The sequence below is a fragment of the Acomys minous genome, assembly GCF_964271855.1.
Source record: "Acomys minous genome assembly, chromosome: 9".
In the NCBI taxonomy this organism is placed as follows: domain Eukaryota; kingdom Metazoa; phylum Chordata; class Mammalia; order Rodentia; family Muridae; genus Acomys; species Acomys minous.
In genome coordinates, this window is record NC_140490.1 from 75,286,868 (window position 1) to 75,310,803 (window position 23,936).

Genomic DNA, 23,936 nt, shown 5'->3' on the forward strand with positions numbered 1-23,936 from the left:
TTTGAGAGGCAGAAGAAGGGATGGGAAATATTAGAGGGAAGGGAAATAGGAGTTGCTGGAGAAAGGAAAAAGAAGAGGAGAATGAAGTAATTTCATTTTAATTAAAATTAAAATAATAATAAGTAAAAATTCTAATTGTCCATAGCAGAGCCAGGAATATACTTAGTACTCAGTGAATGTGTGCTGACCAACTACTGAATGGTAAGTACACCAAGAGAAAATCCAAGCTTTGACCAAGGCAGTGTCTCGGAAAACACTTTTTCTCTTTGTAAAGAAGAAATGTAAATTCAGCAAATGATGAGAATTTGGACCTTCTTATTGCCAGAATGATCAGGTGGGAAAATATCTATCAAACTCATGCCTTACAAAATGGAAGAGAGTGGCCCCAAACAAAGCCCTCTGGCTGGGGAGATGACTCAGCAGGCAAACACACTTGGTTACACTCTGGTGAAGACCTGAGCTGGTATTCTCATGGTTACAATATGAATGTAAAAAGTCTGGTGTGGCTACACATGTCTGTGATCCCAACCCCAGAAGACTTAAACAGGAAAATCTCTGAGGCTTATTGGCCATCAAGCTAACATAAAAACAACCAAGTCTGGGTTCAGTAAAAGACCTTGTCTTGTCTGCAGAGATAAGGCAGAGTGCTTCTGGCCTGTGTATGTGTGGGCATCTGTGTATATACACATACATGTTGGCACACATGCTCATAACACATACACACAAACACCCACATACTCAATAATTCACTAGATGTTGAGGCATTATGGAACTACTGTAATATGGAAAAGGATGACTGTAGAGATTGACGGAAGAAGACCTCTAAGGACCTGAGGATGGAACAACTATTTAAAGTGAAATATAAAGACTTCTTCCCAGTGAAGGGTGAGTGGGAAATCAATGCCCCAATGAGAACTAAACAATAAAGCAGGGACGGAATACATGAAGAAACCAACAAGCTCACTGTGATATATAGAGAGTCATAAACGGAGTATAAATACTTAATAGGAAGGTCTCATCATAACTTTTTCTTTATTAAAACATTTCCTAAAACACCGAGTTTTAAGTTTTAAGTTCACGAGTTAGTGAAGTAGAATCAGAAATCCCCCACTATTGATTCTGACAAGCACATATGTAAAACATAAGCATCAGATGTAGAGGGAAGGCTAAGCCAGGCACTGGCTATTTTTCCAGAGGACCTGGGTTCAATTCCCATGCGGTGCCTAAACCATCAGCAACTCCACTACCTGGGGATCTGATACTCACTGCTGCCTTCTTGGGCACAGCTTACCTGTGGTACACAGACAAATATGCAGGCAAAATACCCTTATACATAGAATAAATATAATTTTTAAAACACAGCATGAAAATATTTAACTGAAACATGAATACTCCATTTGTCTAAGGAGCCCATGCTCATGGGGAATGTCAACTGAATTAGTAAGACAGGACATAAAGACTGATGTTGACAGCCACAAGTCTTTGGATGGAATGACGAATAAAATGCAGGAATCTATATTCTGGTTGTTAATGACGTCCTTTATAGACTTGCTGTACTTTAGAACCACACAAATAGTGTTTCCAGAACTAACCCACTTCCAAAAGATCTATCAGGAGCACACAGTAGGCCGCTCTTACTCAACTGTACTTCTGCAATCATTGATATCCCTGCAAAAGCAATGTCCTTGCTCTTCGCAAGTTGGGTGGATCATGTCCCTCCACACCATATTCAGCAACAGCACAGACCACGAATTTGGCCCCCCATTGCAGTAGGCCCAGGACCCAGACAAAGTCCTTGGCAGCAGCATGCACGCCGACATCACCATGGCCTCAGGTGGTAGCAAGGCTATTCACATCATTATGGCCCCAGCAGCAGCATGGCCCATTCACAGACAATAGCATAGCTTCAGATTACATCCCAGACCATGGATATCCACATAGCCTTTGGTGGTCACACTGGACACTGACATCAACACAGACACAGGCTGCATCAGGATCTCAGCCCAAGACATGGCTATTAGCAGCAGCACAGATGCAGACATCATCATGGCCTCAGGTGCCAGTGTGGTCCACTCGCATCATCCTTATCCTCACCCGTTGTATCCCGTTGTGTCTCCAGTTCTGCCTCTCTGCACAGCACACATACAGCCCCATTTTGTTTCTCTGCATTTCCCATCTCCCCATCACATGTTTGTTCACCATAATCGTGCTCACCTGGATGACATAAGCAGAAGTCATTCAGCGGATGTGGTTTGTGGTTTGTGTGATGAGAATAAATCTTTTTGGAGCTTTAAAAAAATGGTCTTTAATAAAGTTATTATCTTAAACAAGCTCCTTTTACTCCAATTTCATCTGAATCTAACCGGAATAATCATCTTGCTATCATCAATTTTCACAATTCAAAGAATACACATTAATTACATAACTTTAGTGCAGTTGTAAAGTTGAGGCTTGCTAATGAATTAAATTTCTTACTAATAATGAGAACCGATAAGATATCACAACCAAGTCAGGGGAAAATACACACACACACACACACACACACACACACACACACACACACACATTGGTAAACATACTAGCACCTTGATCAACACATTAACACATATCAGTGAACATATTACACACAGACAGAAATAAAGAATGCTGGAATGAATTTTTAAAAAGTGGTAGTAGTCTTGGTGACGGTGGTGGCAGCGGTGGTGGCAGTGCAAGCAATATAATAATTCTCGCTATTAAAGAAGGCATCACCTATCTAGAAGAAAAGTCATTTATGATAACCAAAGAGTGAAGGATTCTGGTATATCACCTCACAGGACAAGTCCTGCATTTTCATTTGTCCACAGGTTCACATCTTACTCATCAGAATGTTTCTCTAACAGCCATATATTCCTCTTAAACTTCTCAATTCTTCTTTATATTCTTTATACAAACTGTCTCAAGTTTTCCTCGTCAAACACAAAGGATTATTTAAATCTATTTTATAATTATATTATTTATATATTAGTTATATATCTATATATAATTATGATTAGAAACCAAATGGCCTAACACATTTGATTATATACAGTATATTTTATAAGCTTGGTTAGAGCCAATTTAATAGGAGATTCCATTGTTAAAAGATACATGTTGTTGTTTCTGGTTTTATATTTTTTTGTTTTAATAATTAACATAAATGCTTTCCTGTGCAGTAAAGATGTTCAGAAGTTGCTTGTGACCCTGAGTCACAGTTTAGACTATGAATTAATTTGGAGTATTCTTGGTTGGGGAGGTGTTCAGTACAAGTTTCAATAACAGAAGTCTCTTTCTTACCCAACTTTTGATTGGAAATGTATAGAGATAGAGACACCAGCTAAATGAGAACAAAACTGCAGCTCTGCTATCTGTGAGTCGGTCAGGGCAATGTTGTTTGACTATGAGACAGATGGTCTTGCTAAAACCTCTGCCCAAGTGAGGAAGTAAAGGCAGTTTGCTAGCATAGGGACAGCCCTGAATACTGCCTATAGTAGCTCAGTCCCAAGGAAGAGGATAGGAAAGATTGGACCATAACTGGAATACAGGATGGAGAAGTGAAAAAATATGTCACTGTTTCACCATAATATTTGGTTCAATGTTTTTTTTATTGTGGTAAAATACACATAAAATTTTATTTTAACAATTTTAACATGCTTAATAGTCAGTGGAATTAAACACATATCCAGAGTTGTAGAACTGTCACCATGATCTCCTGAACATTTTATCATCCTGAAAAAGAAACCCCATAGGCATGAAACACTCACTCCATGTTTTCTCTCCCACAGCCTCTGTGCAGCCATTAATAATCTGTCTTCTTTCTGTGGGTTTATTTGTTCTGAGTACTTAATATCATTTTTATTATACTATACTCACGGGTTTGAGTCTAGATTCTCTCACTGAACATGATATTTCTAAAGTTCATTCTTAACATGTATTAATGCCACGTTACTTTTTTATGGCAGACTAGTATTCTTTTGTGTGGATATACATTTATTCATTATCTGACCAGTGATGGTGTTTTGCATTCCTCTACCCTTTGCCTTTTGTGAATACTATTACTGTGAACATTTGTGTTCAGTTTTGGGCCCCACTATCTGCTATCACATTTTATATGTTGTGTTTAACTAGGACTAGGATTAATTTGTTACATGGTAATTTTACTATAAGATTTTTGCAAGAATAGTCAAGAAGTTTTCCAACTCGGCTCCACCACTTTACACTTTACATTGTATTAGCAAGAACATGAGGGCTCCAACTGCATGGCTTGCCTGATACTTACTTACTCTATTTTTAATTTCAGCCACCTTAGTGAATATTAAGTGCATGTCAGTGTGGCTTTGATTTGCATTTCCCTGTATTGATTGCTTGAATAGCTTTGATGAAGAAGTGAATAGCTCTGCGGCCTCTGCACATCCTTTGCTTCTGAGCCAGAGTCTTGCTCTGTAGCCTGGGATAGTTTCAAACTTTTGATTTTCCTGACTCAGCCTTCAAAGTGCCTGGAATACTGCTGCATACCAGTGCATACAGCTTCCTTTAACTGTTTTTGAAATTGGAATCTTTGTGTTGTTGTTATTGGCAATTTGGAATTCTAGAAGAGGACTTTTAATTCTGTTTTCTTTTCACTTTCTGGACAAGGACCGTTGATGCCTTGCATTTTAGTTTTTGGTGAAGTCTGACTTACCTCTCCTCTATTTTGATGCTTTTAGTATCACATTTAGAAAATCTGTGACAAATCATTGTCATAAATATTTATCCCAACATTTTCTCTTAGTTTCAGTGTTTTAGTTCACATAGTTCTTGTGATTTTTTTTCCAAAAGAGAAAAGCAAAACAGGTATCTTTCTAAATCCTAATTTGATGAAGTATATTTAGCATGTGGCATGAATTTTGAGTTAGAAATTATGAACCACAGAATATATGTAATGATCTAACCTAACTAGAAACATATCAAAGCTGATGTTGTTAAAGCAAAAGGGAAATTGTGGTCAGAAGAGCGTCATGGCAAATAACTTGACACTAACGGCTGCTTTATGTAATAGTGCACGGCCCACTCCTCATGAAGTGACCCTGCATATTGTATTTCCAGGAAACTGTTTTCGTTGATGACACCACACGTATGCATATGTGGGCCACACAAAGCGATACGAATGTGGAAGGAGAGTGGAGCTGGGTAGATCCCGGAACAACTAACGAGTGAGTGGGATCAAAACGCCTTTCCTTACAAGCCTGAACGAAATTCTCAAATAATTAACAAAATAGTAGTAATGTCTTATTTTGTATTCCATAATTGCTAATGTACTATTATGACCACAACATTAATCTAAAATATTTTGCTAGTCAGTTATTCCTCAGTATGACCAAAGATGTGAAAAATGTCCACTTACGGAAGGGTTTATTTTGCCTTGATATCAGATAATTTGAGCCATCATGGTAGCCAAAGTGTGGACAGCCATTGAGAAATACAATAGGCAAGTGTGGAGGACATTTTTTATTAAGGATTGGAGTGGGAGGGTCCAGCCCACGATGAGTGGTCTCACCCCGTGAACTGTGGTCCCAGGTGGTATAAACAAGTTGAGCAACCCCTGGGGAGCAAGCAAACAAGCAGCATTTCTCCACGGCCTTCACTCCAGCTGCTGCCTCCACGGATGCTGCCCTGACTTCCTTCATAGTGGAATGTAAGCCATAGCGTGAAATAAGTGGTATGCTTCCCCGCGTTGCTTTGGTCATAGCATTTGTCACAGAAGTAGAAGGCCTTTTAAGTGTTTTCTGGAAAGAGTCTTGAAGACTTTGGGGAAGCAGGCTAGAACACATCTAGAGTGTTGCTCTGTGGAGCTAAATGGGCGACGTCAGTGGGAGCTCAGGAAATCAGAGCCTGCACGTGAGTAGTGGACGAGGCTTCAGATGGAACGAAGGCTTCTGGGACCTGGACAAGAGACCATTCATGTTATAGTCCAGAAAAGAGTTTGTCTACACATGACCACCCACTGAACTACATCTTGGTTTCTTCATAGTTAGATAAGTATTAGTATAGCTTCTGTAAGAATATGCATCCAGATGTGTGCAGACATAAGTTTTCAACTCCTTTGAGTTAATACCAAGTATCTTGATTGTTAAATCATGGTGTGAGTACGTTCAGTGCCATAGGGAACACTGCAAAGCACTGCGTCTGAGTTCCTGTTACCCCATACCCTTGCCATGCTTTTGTTTCGTCGGAGTTATGAAGTCAGCCATTCCCAAGTGAATTTCATTATTTTAATTGTCATTTTACTTATAGTATCCAATGTGAAGCATCTTTTCATGTGTCCATTTGCCAGTTTTATAGCTTCCTTGATAAGCTCTCTGTCCAGAAATGTAGATATTTTGGTTAATCATCCCTTGGCACATATATCCTTCTAAGTAGTCTTTTAGTTCCAGAGGCTATTTTTTAAAAATACTTCTATATCATTTTTCACAGAACAGGAAAATATAAAATTAATGACTCCAGCTCATTAGTTTTATTTTAACTATTATAAGTTATTACTTTATATCAACACAAAGGAGGAGCTGAGAAGTAGTTCTAGTAAAAAGACATCAATAATTTCAACGGCTCCATTATTTAAAAACCCACATTGTTTTACAGAGCTTACTTCATGTATCTTGTCCTGCACTTTCATAAATTCTATCCATCCATTCTCTTAAAACATTCAGATCCTGAGTGTGAGGAGCCTGCAATGAATTAAATGGGGAGAGCTCTACCCACAGGGCACTTTCAGTCCAGCAGGAACTGGTTAGAATAGCTAGACAGGTGGAGTACATTTTATGAATGGAGAAACAGCAAACACACAAGAGGTACAATAAGGGTCCCAGCATAACAGAGGAACTTGACCGACCCCTTTCAGCTCCCACCACCATCAGAATTCACGCAACAAGGATCAGCTACTAATTCTGATATTAATAAAAATAAAATCACCTGTGCTGCTTAAAGTTGCCAATACTCAAACTGCCTGATCAAAAGGGAAAACAATAAATCCAATGAAGTTTAGATGTGGAGACGGAAGGAATTAATGAAATCCAGATACCAGCATCAGGCATGCCACCAAGAGCCACACCCATGCGAGCACAGGCCAAGAGATGCAGACTGGACAGCAGCAGCACTGCTAAGTGTTTGGAAAATACTTGTAAGCATCATAGGAAGCGACATCTCCCACCCTGGCCATCTGAGTACAGAGTCTCTGGGGTGGCTCAATGCCATCTGGCATCCTCTGTGATTACCTGTTGACACATACCAGTAATGACAAAATAAAATGGGAGTGCTAAAGCAATGTCAAGTATGGATTCTCATCCAGAAATCACCATAAAAACAAGTATTTCACTGTACTCCGAGCCTCCTCTCTTGCAAATATGCACTGAATCTCCTAGATACCTGAAAAACTAGATTTCCCCTCTCTGGACATCTCATTGTCATGTGACTAATTTGCCATGACATCCGGAACTGTATCCCAGGCTAAATATTTTAGAGGTCACAAAACATTCCAGTACTTTTCCCTCCCTGTCCTGTGGCATTTCAAAATGTCAGCATTTTTGGAGCTTGACTCTGGCCTGGAAACTAAAGTTCACACGTGCTAAAAAGGCGTCTTCTAGTTTAACAGTTTCAAACCTACTGGAGATACCGGAGGCAATCAGGCATAGTCCACATCCAAATAATAACATGCTGGGCCTGTTTTAAACTTACAGACGAGAGGTTCTCCAAATGTTTATGGAAAAATAACCACTCAAGAAAGCTTGTCATGACTTGAGGAAGGAAAGAGAAGTTTCGGATGCTTCTCACCTGCTTACAAATGTTGAAGTGTATTTGGGTTGGGAGGACAGAGAAGTTGCTTCATCGAGGCTCCAGGCATTGTAGGAGCTCAGGGCTGACTTAGTTGTACACAAGGCTTGACTTGCTATGAAGCCAGAGAGATCTGCAGGATGAAGGCTCATGGGACTCGTTAAACGGTGATGAGATTCTTGGTCTAATACTAACATTTAAACAGCTCGGAAGCGGGACCTAACTAGGAGAACAATGTCCAAACTTTTGTTTTAATTGATTAACACGTACTTGGACCGTAGGCTGAGGAAGAAAATTATGGAATCTACAATGAGATCCCCATGAGGATTTGCAAAGACATGAAGAGTCATGAGGCGAGTTTGACTGGCTTCATGGGAAAGAAGGAGATAGCATGGGTGAGATTTAATGGCTGGAAGAGGAATGGGTGACACTGAGATGCCAATGAAGTAACCATAAGGAGCAATGAGGGCATGGTGCCATGAAGGTTCAAGGGTGTCAACGGAATATCTTCCAAGCAAGGATTTCTAGCAAGTGACTATATCCCACACACTCTGTAGATGGAGTCTCTGCACCATGCCCTATGATTAAAGGTTAAACCAACTAAGGACAGCTAAAGTTACTTCTTTTTAGAACCTTGGTTAGGAACCAAAGCCTAGAATTTCATAGGCTAAGGTAAGAATACCAGTTGTGAGACATGGCAACATTTTGCCTTAAAAGCAAAAGAGTCTTGATTACGTACCACAGGCATGAGTCAGACCATCTCTCGTGTTCCTCCTCCTGCTTCTTCTCCTTCCTTTTCATCCTCCTTCCCCACATCCTCTTCCTCTACATTTCCATCTTCTACATCCTCTTCTTCCACATCTTCCTCCTCAGCATCCTCTTCCTCTCTACTTCCTCCTCTTCCACATCTTCCTCTTCTGCATCCTCTTCCTTCTCTACTTCCTTCCTTCCTCCTCTTCCACATCTTCCTCCTCTGCATCTTCTTCCTTCTCTACTTCCTCCTTTTGCATATCTTCCTCTTCTGCATCCTCTTCCTTCTCTACTTCCTTCCTTCCTCCTCTTTCACATCTGCCTTCTCTACATTTTCCTCCTCTACATCCTCTTCTCTTCTTCCTCTTATTACCCTTCCTATTCTAATTCCTCCTGTTACTCCCTTTTCCCCCTCCTCCTTCTTTTCCTCCCTTCCTCCTCCACTTTGTTTTTCTGTGATGGGTTTAAGCCTAGGGATTTGAGCATGCTACAAAATTTCTGTTCCTTATTCTTATATTTAAAAAAGACAATTTATGTTGTGTAGGTCTGATTATTGCACCAGGTTTCAGAGGAGGAAACTGAAACCCCAGGAAGACACGACAACAACAAGAAACCACTTACCAATTTCAGTACAGAGCCTAGGCTCTAATCAAGACTATTCTGAATCCAGGGCCTAACCTTAACTACTCCATGCATCTTAATAAAAAAACCTGAAAATGAAATGTGTATGAGTTTGGCTGAAATAAATGATTTAGCTTCATAGAGAAAGGGAGATGTTGTGTACCATATTTCCAAACCCCCCAGCCACTTTACAAATATGTGCCCTTGGTCCCAGGAGGTCTGCCTTATCCCACAATATTATATTTTGTTGGCTGGTAAAACAGTTTTTATTGCCTCCCTTTGATTTGTGTGCTTGTGGCACAATAGTTGTGAAGGACAGTTTGCATATCCAACTGTGCCTCACAGAAAATAAGTTGCTTTACAGTAAATGAAATGTCATCACAGATTTTGAGTGCAAAGATGTGAAAGAAATACAGTGGGGAAATGCTTTCACACCTACTCTATGGGAGACATCTGAACCCTGTCTGTGAGCACCCCAGTTTATTCCATGCAGAAAGAACTCCCCAGTGACTATATGTAAAGGCCATGGAGTACACAGACAGAACGTTATACCAGGGTATGGAGGTGGAACAGGACTTTGCAGAAAGAAAAAAAGATCTACTGGAGACATTCTTAGATGGAGGGAGTGGCCTAAAGACCGAAAACAGTTGGCTTTGTCTCTGACTTTGCTGTAAGCATCTTTTGTAAAGTTAACATTCCCGAACTTTAGCAGAGGCACCGACATGACACCGTAGGCCTGCACCTGAATAATAGGTCCTTTCATTTGCTTACAAAATTCAGCTTCTTTGTCAAAGGCAGAAAGCACGGGAAGGGAACAGGCTGTGGATCCCAATTGTGGAAATGCCCATGACCTTCCAGGTGAACAGCAATACTTGAGGAGCAAGAGCTTCTGCGTTCACGCTCACATCACTGAAGTGCAGAGTCCCTGGGATCAGCAGAGCAGATGGTAGCAGGAAAGGGGCCCATGTGGTGAGAGCACAGGCAGCTCTGCACTGCGACAGCAGAAGGAATTACCTAGGCAGTTCACTAGGCACCTAAATCTATGTCCATTTCAAAAAATGTTTTAATTAAACCATCTGCCTGGAGCCTGCAAGTACTAAGATTTTTATTGAAAGAAGGTCCTGTCCTGATCATCTTTCACCCCCACTTATTCAGTGGCTTTCTCTCCTACACAGTGGCATATTGGGGAGGAAGGGGGTGCTGATAGTGTTAAGTGTTCCATCTGGTGGAGCCATTCCCAGACCGAAATAAGCCGCACTGAAGCAGGGGCAGCAGAGGCTGCTGCTGATCTGGGCTCGCCTGTTCTGTACAATAGGATCTTGGCTGGGATAATCAGCGGAAGTCTACCAATTTGAATATTTGCATATGATAACATTTAAAAATAGACCCTCGATTCTGTGATAAAAATTGTGGCCATTTCTCAATTTACTCAGGATCTGCATAGAACCGTAAGACAGCATGTAAAATAAATGAATGTAGCTCAAAACCTATAATGATACGAGAGAGTTAGACAAGGGAGAAATTAATGTTTTTCAAGAGTATGAATGCAATCATTTCACGTGTTTTGCTCTTCAAATGCATCTATATGATTGGACTTTTTTTTTTCTTTAACTCATAAGTGAAATTAAGCAAGTAAAGCATTAATTCACAATACTGGGAGGGCCTTGAATGAAAAGAAGCACAAGAAAAACTCAACTGGAGGTAGCATAAGGATTACCAAAGGCTCTGAAAACAGTGAGTTCACTTCAGACCTCAGTTCCACTGCTGAGAGGAGGATGTGGGTGTGAGAGTCAGGGCTCCTTAGAGGGCAAGGCAAAGCAACCTCCCTAAGCTTCATAGGCATCTGAAGCAAGAACTTAAGAATAACAAATTAAAAAAAAAAAACAGAACCCAAATCTTCTCTCTGGAGCTGACTCTGTCTGTAACTAACATTACACATGGGAAAAGGAATTGTTCAAGTTTTGAGATAATTTACAGTACATGGAAGCCATTAACCACAAAACTTTAGGAAATGCTTCCTGGTGCCCACTGGAATTGCTGCGACCTTTGAGTTGAGCTCAACCTTGGCCAGTTTTTGAATTTCACGCTATTGCTTTCAGTCTTTCATCCCATATCTTTTGGATACCAATAATGTGGCAAGCAACTGGGCATCGTGGCTCATGTCTATAATCCTGACACTCAGAGTGTTGGAGTAAGATGAGCCTCTGAGTACCAGGCTAGTCTGAACAATAGTGTGATGCCCCATCTCAAAAAAATGTATAAATAAATAAATAAAATGGTGACCTATCATAAATCCATTTCCCCCTCTCTCTAAAGCCATAAAGCCAAGACTTCAACCCTGTCAAAATATCCAGCCTCCTGTTTTCAGCTCTCTTTCTGGACTTTGGCCTGTGAATGGGCCACCTCCAGTGAATGAATGGTAAGACACTGCTCTAGCCCCATTGTCCTCTGACATTATTAAATCACCAGCCTGCACGATCTATTTGGTCTTCTCACTATGGCCATAGTAACAACAAAAAAATATATTTATCATACTAAGAGGGTTCAGAGCTCTAGACTTGGCAGAGACAAATTAGCTTCTGAGTTACTGAGATTCTAAGAAACTTGTTGCAGTCAGCAGAGAAGCCAGGGAAGAGATTAAAACTGGGCCAATTCAAGCAGGGTTCCTTCAAGCCCTGTATCCAAGGTCTTACCTTCAAGATCTGGATGTTCCTCATTTTGTTTAGTTTACATTTGATAATAACATAAAATGCAATAATATAACATCATCTAGTGCAACGTGGTCTAACATACCAAATGCAGCAAGCCTGACTGTGAACCCACCCCTGAACTCATGCTCCTTTATCCTCGGACATCCTACTCAACACAGACATCATGGTGTGGGATCTCCTGAGACACCGGGTTTAATCGTAGTGTGCACACTTGCACACACAGAAATAATCCCCTAACATTGGTTATAATGTGCTACTAAAGCTTTATTTCCTTTCTACTTCTACATTACTATAAAAACAGAGGTTTCTGGCATTTTCTTCCCAGACTTGAATGAAAAATGTTTCACACTTATGCAGAAACACATCCTTTATCCCAAGTATATCCAAGATTATTCACCATGGTGTGTGCGTCTCACATCCTTCCCCTTAGGACTCAGAAGACTTTGTAGAAGAAGGGGACGAAAGGCTGTAAGGACCAGAAATGAAGGATGACTTCAAGGAAATAGTACTGTCTGGACCCAGCAGCGCAGTCGCACATATGAAGCTACAGTGGCTGTGATGATATGCACAAGGTTTGCCCAAGTACAAGCCAGACAGTGTCCAAGCATGGAGGCAGGGCACAAATTCCAGCACTAGCTGAGAAGCTGTTATCAGTTGACAGTTGCTGGGAGACGGAGGATTCTCTGCGATAGGTCAACCACACCCAAGGCCGACTCCACTCCTAAGAGTAGCAAGCAACACAAACTAGAACTGATTGGGGCAAAGAAAAGAGGAAATTTCAGAGTCAAATCCAGTAGGGAGGTAAAGGAGGAGAAAGTGGATATGACAGGAATTGTTGAGCGCTTAGTGTGACTAAAGCACGTTATATAAAATTCTCAAGGTAGTAAAACAAGAATAGTACTTCCAAGGGAAAAATAAGCTAACTAGAGCTATTTGATTGTCTTTGAAAAACAACCCTCAAAATGAAGGAGAGGCCATTACCCTGTGAACTGAGTAGGAGCAACAGGAATTAGTTGAGGAAGTACCAGAAGGTAACAGGGTGCTCACAGATTTGTTTGTGTCTTGAGAGTTGAAGTTTACTACTAAAGATGACATACCTGGTATCCTCACTGAGCTTTTTGCAGAATTGGAGAGGTTGTTCAAGTACCATACCCAAGGCTTATAAAGCATTGAACTCAAGCTGGCTTCAGACAGCTTGTCCTGGGACCCTTGTGTCGAAAAGGACATGCTGGAGATGCTCAAGGTTGTTTTGGAACAAAATTCTACCACTTCTTTAATTTAAAGGGAGCCAGAGCCACAAATAGAGAATGAAGGTAAAGATTGCTACAGATGGGCAAATCACTTACTATAACTACTTTATCAATTATCATATTCCTGCTCATGTGCTAAAGGATTAAATTGGACCACATAAGGAGGAGAGTGTAAACATATGAGATATGAGAGTCGGCCCACCAACTGGACTGCCTTCAGATATCATCTGCAGAAGTATGTCTAGACTTGGAAGCTAATTGGCACCTTCATCTCACGGCAAAAATGTTCCCTTGTACCTTTTTCCATATGCAAGTAAAAGAAGATGAATCAACAATGACCCCAAAAGATGCACGTGCGCACACACATACGTTTGGTAAGGTTTAATTTTAAATCTACTTAAGCATTGCCTCAGGAGATAATAGAACCTTACCACTTATGAGTTTCTGCATTAGCCACCATCCATGCACAAAACAAGCAAGCAAACAACAACAAAATCTTCTTTTATAAGCTCTGAGATGTACAATAAAGTACAAGTAAAGAAATACTAATTTAGAGGTGAGGTTGACACTGTGTCCATTGATCAGGTTTGTCCCTGAGCTCTGAGAGTCATCACCCACAGCTTCCTAACCAAATAGACACATTTCCACCAGTACAATCAGAAAGTGGTTGGTTTTTTACCATAATATGTTTGCTACTGTTGCACCCACGGCCATATTTTGCTATAGTGGTCATTATGGTAGGTCACACTTTTTGCCAACTTGATCTTTCCATATTATGTGAGCCACCAACGTGGATTGTGTCTTCAGTGAAAGGGTCTTACCATCAAGGTATAGTGGGTAGTCAACAGTCAGTTGTGTTTGGGAAGGGCCTTTGAGACACCTCTGACCAATACCTTTAGAGGAGGTATTCACAACACACACAAATTTTTTTCCTCCCTGTGGCAACCTATGGCTTCTAAGATATTGCAGAGTAATGCAGTCTTGAAGAAAATGGTTTGTTTGTGTATTGGTATGTTGCATGAAGGTAGAACTCTTTAAAAAATACACAGCACTTGAATTTTCACAATATTCTCCTTGCACTATAATTTTATTTGTGTGTCTGGACTTTGTACAAAGTGATGGACCTGGATTGTATAGATGGCTGAATATTGATGCTAAAGCTATCCTGTTCTGACTTGGGGGGGAAGGGAAGATGCTACCAAAGCAAAATGCCTTCTAATTCCCACTGACCTCAGTTCTCAAGTGTTCCTGAATTCTAACATATGCCAGTTTGCTGGCATTATAGAAACAGATGTTCTCTGTAGAGGATTTTTGTCATGTGGTAACTCGATACCCCCCAAAATTCTATGGCCACAAGTGGTAGACCAGTCTTTCTAAAAAATTCAAAATGCCCTAGGTAGAGACCTAAAGCCTAACCTCCCCTTGACTATGTGGGTGATTCTCCACGTAGTCCTGGATCAGCTAATTACGTGTGTCTTTATGGTCTCAATTGCACAAAAAAATAGTCAAGAGATGGATAGGAAATTTCTGGTAAATTTCTCTGGAATATCAGCTCAAAAACTGTGGTCAAAAGATAATTACATACTGGTAGGATTTTCCCAAGAAAATTATGCATGCAGGGAAAAATTGAATAGTCAAGAAACACTGTATGATACTAATCAGTCCATAGGAGTGGAAAATATAATGCCACCATTTCTCTCTCATTAATGAGATAAATAAACTATAAATCCTTTTCAAAAAGAGATATTGAAGCATAAGAAGTGCTTCAGTAAAGATTGTAAACCTTTTAATATGCAATATCCGAACTTATGAACAATAACACATGAACCTTCCAACATGATGTTATATTCTTACAGTGAAAGTATCATTAAAGGAACTAATATCTTTCCCTGTTACCAAAACACTGAAGTAGCACATCGATTTGAGTTGTTTAAGATCAAGAGGACAATGAGAGGGCTAGAGCTTGTCTACCATGTACAAAGTCCAAGCTTCATTCCCAGCACAGCATGAATCAGGCATAGTGGTACATGCCTGTAATCTCAACACTCGGGAAATAGAAGCAGGAGGATTAGGAGTTCAAAGTGCTCTTTGGCTACATCATGAGTTCAAAGGTAGATGAAGATATAGGGAACCTATCTCAGGAAAAATAAATAGCCAATAGATATACAAAGCCCTTGCATAAGAGACAGATTGCTCCCCTCACATTGTGTTAAGCACTTGATGACTGCCATTTCTTCTAAAAAGAGTTGCTAGTATCACTACCATAGTCCTGCACTCATTCAATGTCATCCTCAGTCCAGCCCTTTGATGTAGTAAATGCCAACTCGCTTTTTCACTGAGCCGGCATCTGTTATGTTTTCTTATCCTCTCTTTAAAGTATGTCTTCTCTGCACGTGGATGATCACTTTGGTAAAAGTCAATATGGCCCACCTTCCACATGGCCTTGGTCAGTCTGCTGGTCATAGAGAGCTGTGAAGGGTTAAAAAGAATCCAGATCCTTGATGTCTGGTTGCCACTCCTAAGAGCTCTCAAGTAAATTATAGGAGATATGTTTTCCTTTGATGACCTCTTGTACTTTTTAGGCTTCTTGCATTACTCTAATTTGATTGATTTCCATGTTTAAGGTTTTGTATATATGCCATGAGATATTAATAAAGTGGATATAAATGATATTATATAATTAGAATGGGTTTTTGAAACTCAAACAAGGAAATGGCTTGCTTTCTACAGTATGCAAGTATGGTATCACACTCTCTGCTAACAACTTGTATATATTCCATTTATCATGCAGATTTGAATGCCCTTATCCTTCTAATGAATGAGAAGTCTTTCTACTGGAGCCTGATCTTTACGGTAGGAATTCATATCTAGTTCCAGTTCCCAAACGATCTCTAATCTATAGCCAAACATAAAAATTTTATTTCATTTGCAATCCCAACATAAATGCCATAGCTTCAAAATCAAAACTGAATCTAGCCCATCATTGCCACACATAACACACATCTTTTCCACATGGCTTGAACCCTCCTGTTTCTGGAATTTGCTATCCCTAAGAACTGGCCTCAGACATGAACCCTGACCTCACTTTTTCAGTTAATTACAAGCTGGTAATGTATACTTCCCTTAGGTCTTTGTGTCCCAACAAAGGCTAAAGTGAAATGTGGAAAATACTTCACCAAAATATTCAAGTGTTAAGGAGGGAAGCTCTACAGTCCCCAGGTGTCTTCAAGGGTCCCTTCCATCTGTCTGCATACCTGTCTGTACACCTGTCTGCACACCTCTCTGCACACCGTCCCAGCTCATCTTACAGTAAATGTGACTCCCCTCCCTCTGTGCCCTGTGGTTCCCCTAGGAATCAGCTGCCCTTGGGATTCCAGGCCCCAGTTCCTTTTCCTCCTTCAATGGTTTTGAGTCTGGGTTCAACCTTCTCAACTTTGACAATGGAACTATTCTTTCTTGCCCCTACCTCAGAAGAAAGGCAATAGCTGAACCTCATCATTTGGAGGGTTCCTCTTGGGAATGAAGTCTTAAGGAACTGTGCTTCTCCTAACTAAGGTTCTTCTTGACCCATTCCCCAGGTCTCTGTGCTGGCATTTTGGACAATGGCTCCAAGTACAGCTATGCACACAAAGCTATCACAATTGGCAATACTCATGGAGAAGTGCCCTGAAAACTGGACAGGCCTAGAAATCCTAGAACATTCATTCTCTCAGCCAGATAACCATGTCTCTCAGACAAGAGTTTGGCTCAGTTCTTCCCAAAAATTTATGTTAAAAGTTGAACAGTTAACTTCTCAGTTGAAAACATCTGTGTTTGGGTTAGTGCCGACTTCACATTTCCCTCTAGAACAGTGAGTAGATGTTTGATTTACATTTCTGTAAATAAATGGTAAACTCAAGTGGTTTTCCCAGACCAAAAGCAACTATTTGCCTCTGAGGTAAATTTGTGCCTCTACCCTTGGAGACTAGGAACTGTGTGTAGCTTTAAATGTTACCCTCTTTTCCCAGCTACTAAAGATCAAGTTTCTAACAATATCTTGGGGTCAGTGGCAGCCAGGGAAACCGATGGCATGTCTGTGGAATTAGGAGAATTATGCTATTTTAGGGACTTTCTAACTGGAGTTACACACACCCATGGCAATGTGGGTCCAGGCAAGCAGAACCACCTGGGAAGATGCTAGGCATACAAATCCCAAGCCACTAAATGAGGAACAGAAGACTAGAGTTGGGGCCAAGCAGTGTGTACTTCAGAGACCCTGAAAAAGACCCTGACAACTGTTGAACATGGGGTTCAGTGGGCAGAATGACCAAGAATGCCCTTGGAGTCACCGCAGACCTCACAAACTCTGTAAGAAAAGCTGCCTCTTATTTCAATGTGTGAGCGAATAGAGATCATGAGAAAAGGCAATGTGGACTAAACTAAACCCAAAGCCGTTGGAAGCAAGGCTGAGAATGCAGGTGGGGAGGAGAGATGATTAATGTCTCTGTCCTGAGAGACAAGAGTGAGAGACTGCCTATTTGTGTTTGAGTTGGCTGCCCCCATTGCCCAAAGCACAACTGTAGCAGGCCAGTTCCCTAGATTCCTGTTCTCTTCTTCCATTCTCTTATATGACGTGGCTCTATGGAGCAGAGGAGTCCTGAGTCAGACAAATGGGGTGTGAGGGGATGCCTCATCCCATCTCACTGAGACACATCAGTGGTAGTCACCCCTCCTTGCTTACTCAGGACAGTGAAGAAGTTGCAAGCCCGGGCCGAGTCTCTCCATTCCTTGCTCTTGCTGGGAGAGGGCCATACACCTGCTTCTGCTAAGGCTAGCAGGGTTGGCCCAGGAGAGACCACTATACAGACCACAAGAGTGACATCCGATGAGCTGGCTGCAGTGCCAGGGGTGGGAACATAGCCATGCCTAAAGAATTACGGAGGTGCACCGGACTCTGGAAATATGAAAGAGATGCTATAAAGTGTTTCAAAATTAAATTCGATTCACAGTGAATGCCTGTAAAAGACACCTAATGCAGGTTTCATAGTACACAGGTTTACATAGTTTATAGCACCATGTGACCTCTGACCTTATTATCCACTAATGACAAGCAGAGATAGACATTGTCAACTTCCACACACAGCCCACAGCACAATTCCACCAAAGCGGTGGAGCAGGTCCCATGGGCAACCCTTAGAGAGGAATGGATTTTAACCTGGGAAGACCCAAGGTGAATAGCTCTTAGAATCACATGGCCTTAAGTAGACCCCTGTGCTGGGTCAGCATCCAGAGGCTTACCTTTCGTGTCAGCCCACCCCCATAATTCCTGTCCTGTCAGACACAGAGCAGTGAGCAGTTTCTTAGACATCTAGAGCCTTCCTCTAGACTTAGACATCTATCTCTGGGCTCAAGGGGGAGTGTGGAAGGGCCAGCCAAGGGTGAAAGGCCCCTCCTGGTGATTACCATATCATGCTGTGCTTCTTCTCTGCTAGAGAAAGAACATTATTCTTCCATGCTATATTTAACACAAAGCTCATCTCTTCAGAATGGCTTTACCATGCGGAAGAGGTACCTTGTAACAAAACTTCTTCTCAAAGCAGTGTTATCTAAAGATGTCTTAAAAAAATAAGATCTCCTCATATCAGCGGAGAGGAAAATAAAGTGAACTATTGCAAAGCAAACAAACTGTAGGCTTGGACTCAAACCTGGCTCATCAGTTATTTTTGTAAATAAGTTTTATTGAGAAATATAAACAGCCATTTACATACAAGTGCCATTTGTGGCTGCCTCACAAGGTCTAAAATGTGTATAGTAAAGTTGCTGATTTCTCCTCATTTCAAAGGCAGCCACTGAGCACAAAGTTCTTTGAACCTTGACTGAACAAACTTCTATCTCTGCCCTGAATTGTTGGAGTTATAGTCCAGGGCTGGAGAATTTTATAACTTTAAACAAATGAAACCTACAAAGTAAAGTAGTAAGTAAGCACTATCAGTCAACTCCTGGGAGAGAGAAAAAAAAAGAATAATCTTTCAAATGAAGAGATTTTAAAGAAAGGACCACTTTCAATATTACAGATGAAATTAATGAAACAAACAAGACACCAGGGAAGTTTATTATACCTGGGGCTCAAAAGTCAAGACACAAAACAATGTGCTAAGTAGGGGAAGAAGCTTCTAGTGCTGCAGGAGTAAGAAACACCCCCAAGTCCTCCTCAACCATCCCATATCTTCACTGTGGCCCCACTGTTGAAGGACAAAACTAGAAACCAGAGGACAAGGTACCCAATGATGCAGTCAGTCCAGATCATCAGGCAGAGACAAGATGGGGCCTGTGGGGGAGACGACAGATACCTAAAGCAGCAGGAGGGAAATGGTATGGTGATGAGGATTCTCTTTGGAGATGCTGCGTCTTGAAGCCAACTTTATGTGGTGTGTACATAAACCATGGAACCATATCCCCAGTCCTATGAATAAGAATTTCATTGGAACTATAGGAACCTAACTCAGTCTGGCTTATGTAAGGAGAAAATGTGTTCACTCTCATTCCAAGCAGGCTTCAGAATAGGCTGACTGGGTAGCCCTTGTACCTATCAGGGAGCTCTACATATTCCTGTCTGTCCATGTCAAGATCAGCTTTATTCTGAGGCCAGTTTACCAGTTATAGTACATAAAGCATCCTCTTCAGTGCCAGAAAGGATGCAAAAACTAGAAAAGGCAGCAGTAGGGTGGGCACGCCTTCTGGGCATTTCACAGCCATTGCACTCCGTGGCTACCCTACCACATCGTGTCCTGGCGTGGGGGGGGGGGCACCCACTACTGTCTCTCAATTATATACACACAATTATCAGTTTCCAGGGAACAAGGAAACGTTTACTTCATGGAGGACACTAGTTAGGTGCCCATGTTTCTTGATGCATCTCTTCACCTGTGCTTCCATAAGCAAGCCTGATGAAACTGAGTGGTTTATCCATAGGGGGGAAAAAAAAGGTAGTGGAGTAGAAGGAAACTAGTTGGGAATAAAGGGGATCTATAGAAATGTAAGGGAACAAAAAGACAAAAAAAGGTAGCAGGGTGAGTACAATAAAGATGGACTATATACATATATGAAAATATAATGAAATCTATTGTGTATGATTAATATATAATAATAAATAAAATAGAAATGAATGTAAGGAACCTACTGAGATGATAAGCTGTCTTAAAGGGACTATGCAATGTTTCTCTCTGCCCTAGCTTTTATTCACCTGAGGTAACTATCATCTCAGAGGCTTACCACCTCTACCTGCTAACTTAGGCCTAGTCCTGGAAGCTTCTAGTGTCCATGCAATCTAATCTAGAATGTTTTCAGCCTCTGAGACTTACTGCTACTGAATAAGCTTACCCGCTCCAGCTCTTTATGAACTCATTCTGCCTGGTTCATCTCAGCTGTTCTGGCTCAAACGTCTCTCCATGCTGACTGATTCAAACTGGCTTCTTTCACCTTCTAACTGATTTGCTCTGCTTGGCCTCAAACTAACTCTAGCAATCTATTCGAATCGTCTGGCTCCTTCTCCTTCTCTGGCTTCAGTTGCCTCTGATGACCTTCCTTGAACTCACGTCTGAACTTCTTCTACAGACTAGCTTTACTTTCATTGTTTGGGATTAAAGGTGTGTGCTAAGGGCACATGGGTATTCCAGCCAAGGTATCCATGCTGCTGGATTAAAATTCCTCTACAGGTGAATGTCCCCACTCCTAGAAACTACCAAGTGTGGAGTGATAGTGGCTACAGGGAGGAAATCAGTGGGCTGCTGTATCTAACCTTGCCTACTTATGTGGATACTTGCATTCCCAATCCCATAAACATGCTACTCCTTTTCAATGACACCTCAAGAAGCTACACACTGGCTGTTACCTGCTCTAACTTACTCGTATTGTATAAAACACAGCTTTCATGACATATCATGCTCTGGGAAACTCCATTTTACAAACAACATTTTACTCTAGTTTTAGCATAAATACAGAAACAGGATGATGCTGTTAACTTATTCCAAAAAGTACAAGGGCATCATGCTACAAACGAATCAATGTAAGTTGTAAATAATGAGTGAAGTCCTCAGATCCATTGTAATGCCAAAGCTTTCCTCCTAGAGTGAGGTTCAGAGGATGAGGAAGCCTTCCTCTGGTCCAAGTGCAAATGTTGGCAAGGTTTACAATTACAAGTGTTTACAAATGTTTGATCAGTGTACAAAAACAAGCAACTGTAGTGTCCTCTTCCTGGATATTTATAGCCTGAAGTTGCTCACCTATCATGGGCCTCCTACTGAGACTAAGTAACTCCTTCCCTACCCTCTGTGCTGTACAGTACTTGCACTATGATTGTGGTTGCTATATTCATGGCCATTCCATCAGAAGGTCCATGTCCACCCGACCCCATCTTGTCTGTGTTAGTGCAAGTCTATAGTTTCTGTAGTGTCAGTCCTTTCTTCATTCACTCATTGTCCCCAACTAAGATTCTGGAACACGTGTCACAGTAGTAGATTAAGTCATAGGAACATATGAGAGTACTAAAATCATGTTTTGAAAAGAAAAGTAGGCCTGATAACTTATGAAACATACCAGCCCAAGGAAAGAAGCAACACCTTGACCTGAACTCTGTAAAAGGGAATGCACCTAATAGTGCAATGGCTGTGGCCCCCTTAGCCTGCCATTCCAATTAGTATGTTAGCCAAGGGATCTGTAAGCACAGAACTCCAAAACATCTCTAAGACTTCAGCTCAGCTCTGTCCTACCAGGACAGAACCTACTTGAATTTCCACCTGCCCTTTCATCCATTTATTCATCCAGAAGACACAGTTTTGCACCTTTCTGCCATAGTCTTGGCATCCTTTGCATCACCTCTGTGGCCTCCAAGGTTCTGCACCTTGATTTTATGATTCAGCTCAAACTTAAGGCTCCCTTCACCTCTGCAAGTCCAAGCCAATCTCTGTGCATTTGGTAGTTATCCAACTTAGTTTACTTATTATCTTCCTACCACCTCAGTGGTTGCATACTTATCAGCTCTCTGTCTCCAGTAATGCCTCTTAAACTTTGGTACCCGTTCTGTAACCAATGTACCTACGGATGATAGATGGATGGATAGATAGATAGATAGATAGATAGATAGATAGATAGATAGATAGATAGACAGATGATAAAGAATTATTTTATGATCTGAGAGTTAATACTAGTAGTTAAGATTGAAATAAGAGAGTCTGTTTGCCAGTAGCCAGGCATTAAGGAAAACTGGAACCACTTGACAAACTGCAGCCAACAAAAGTCACGCAGCTTGAGAATTTATTATTATTTGATAAACACTGACACGGTAGAAAAGATTTTTAAAAGTATATCTCTTTCCTCTTTGATTGGGGAATTGTAAGGGACAACTGAAACCAGAAGGCAAGAAAACAGCCTGTAGTTGGTACTTATGCAATATGTCTTGCTCCAATTATGCAAGTCTATGCCTCTGTACCTAAGATGGTATGTAACAGGTTATAGGCCATGGGGGAGAGGGGAGGAAACAAGCTATGACATAGATAAACTGATAGAATATCAAATATCTCTCTAATGATTTATCCTTATATTATCAGTTAATGCACTTCCCAACCCTCATCTGAGACTCTTCTATGCTCAGTAGATGTACTTAACAGAGACCCACAACTAGTCAAGTTGCAGAGAAGAAAAGACTGCAAAACATTCAGCCCTAAATGGGACATCTATATTATATTCCCTTTCCCCAAGACTCAGGAATCATTGTGGAAGAATGGACATAAAGATTGTGTGGATACTTTTATGTCAATTTGACATTATCTAAAGTCATCTGAGAGGAAGGAATCTCAATTAAGAAAATATCTCCATAAGGTGGGGTTGTAGCAAGACTATAGGGCATTTTCTTTTTCTTTTTCTTTTTCTTTCTTTTCTTTTCTTGTTTTTTGTTTTTTGTTTTTTGTTTTTTTGAGACAGGGTTTCTCTGTGTAGCCTTGGCTGTCCTGGACTCGCTTTGTAGACCAGGCTGGCCTCGAACTCACAGCGATCCGCCTGCCTCTGCCTCCCGAGTGCTGGGATTAAAGGCATGCGCCACCACGCCCGGCTAGGGCATTTTCTTAGTTAGTGATTGATGGGGAATGGTGTGCACTTTGTGGGTGGTATGATCCGTGGGCTGGTGGTCTTGGTTTCTATAACAAAGTAGGCTGAGTAAGCCATGAGTAACAAGCCAGTAAACAGTACTCCTCCGTGGCCTCTGCATTAGCTCCTGCTTCCAGTTTCCTGCCCTGTTTGAATTGCTGTCCTGGCTGTCCTCACTGATGGACTATGAATGTTGAAGCATATTCCCAATAAGCCATTTTCTCTCCAACTTGAGTTTTGGTGATGTTTTATCATAGCAATAGTGAGACTAACTAAGACAAAGACTATAATAACAAGAGATGGTGGGTGACTACAAGGAAGCCGTGTCCTCAGGACACCACAGAGCAGGTACACTAGTTATGACAGCATGCACACACTCCACACAAACTCCAGCCTGACCAGATTCCAGCATGAAGAGGTGTTTGGCATGAAGTCCCATCCATAGCTGAGGTGCTACTGGTAATTGTTAGATGCTTAGAAAGGGAGATACAGTTTTCTCTAAGAGTACACTCTTAGAGAGTGTCCCTCATAAGTAAGCCACACTCCAGTGCAAGGCTACATGTCCAAGAATATGTGGGCAGCACATATTTAACTTGATGGGTTAAAAAAAAAAAGAGTACTCAAGTTTTGGAATGGGACCATCACAGCCCAAGGTTATGGA

General features: G+C 41.2%; 1 long non-coding RNA gene across 4 annotated transcripts in view; it reads left to right on the top strand.

Moving 5' to 3' along the window:
* LOC311605571 overlaps positions 1-23,936 on the top strand; it is a 93,242-nt gene that overhangs the window by 50,837 nt on the left and 18,469 nt on the right. For 2 of the 4 annotated variants that reach the window (XR_014782013.1, XR_014782015.1), the window contains exons 3-5: positions 5,104-5,210; positions 12,337-12,478; positions 15,948-16,009. This is a non-coding gene — a long non-coding RNA (uncharacterized lncRNA). Of the gene's footprint in view, positions 1-5,103; positions 5,211-11,511; positions 11,615-12,336; positions 12,479-15,947; positions 16,010-23,936 lie in introns of all 4 variants that reach the window. The other 2 variants (XR_014782012.1, XR_014782014.1) reach the window with 2 other exon arrangements.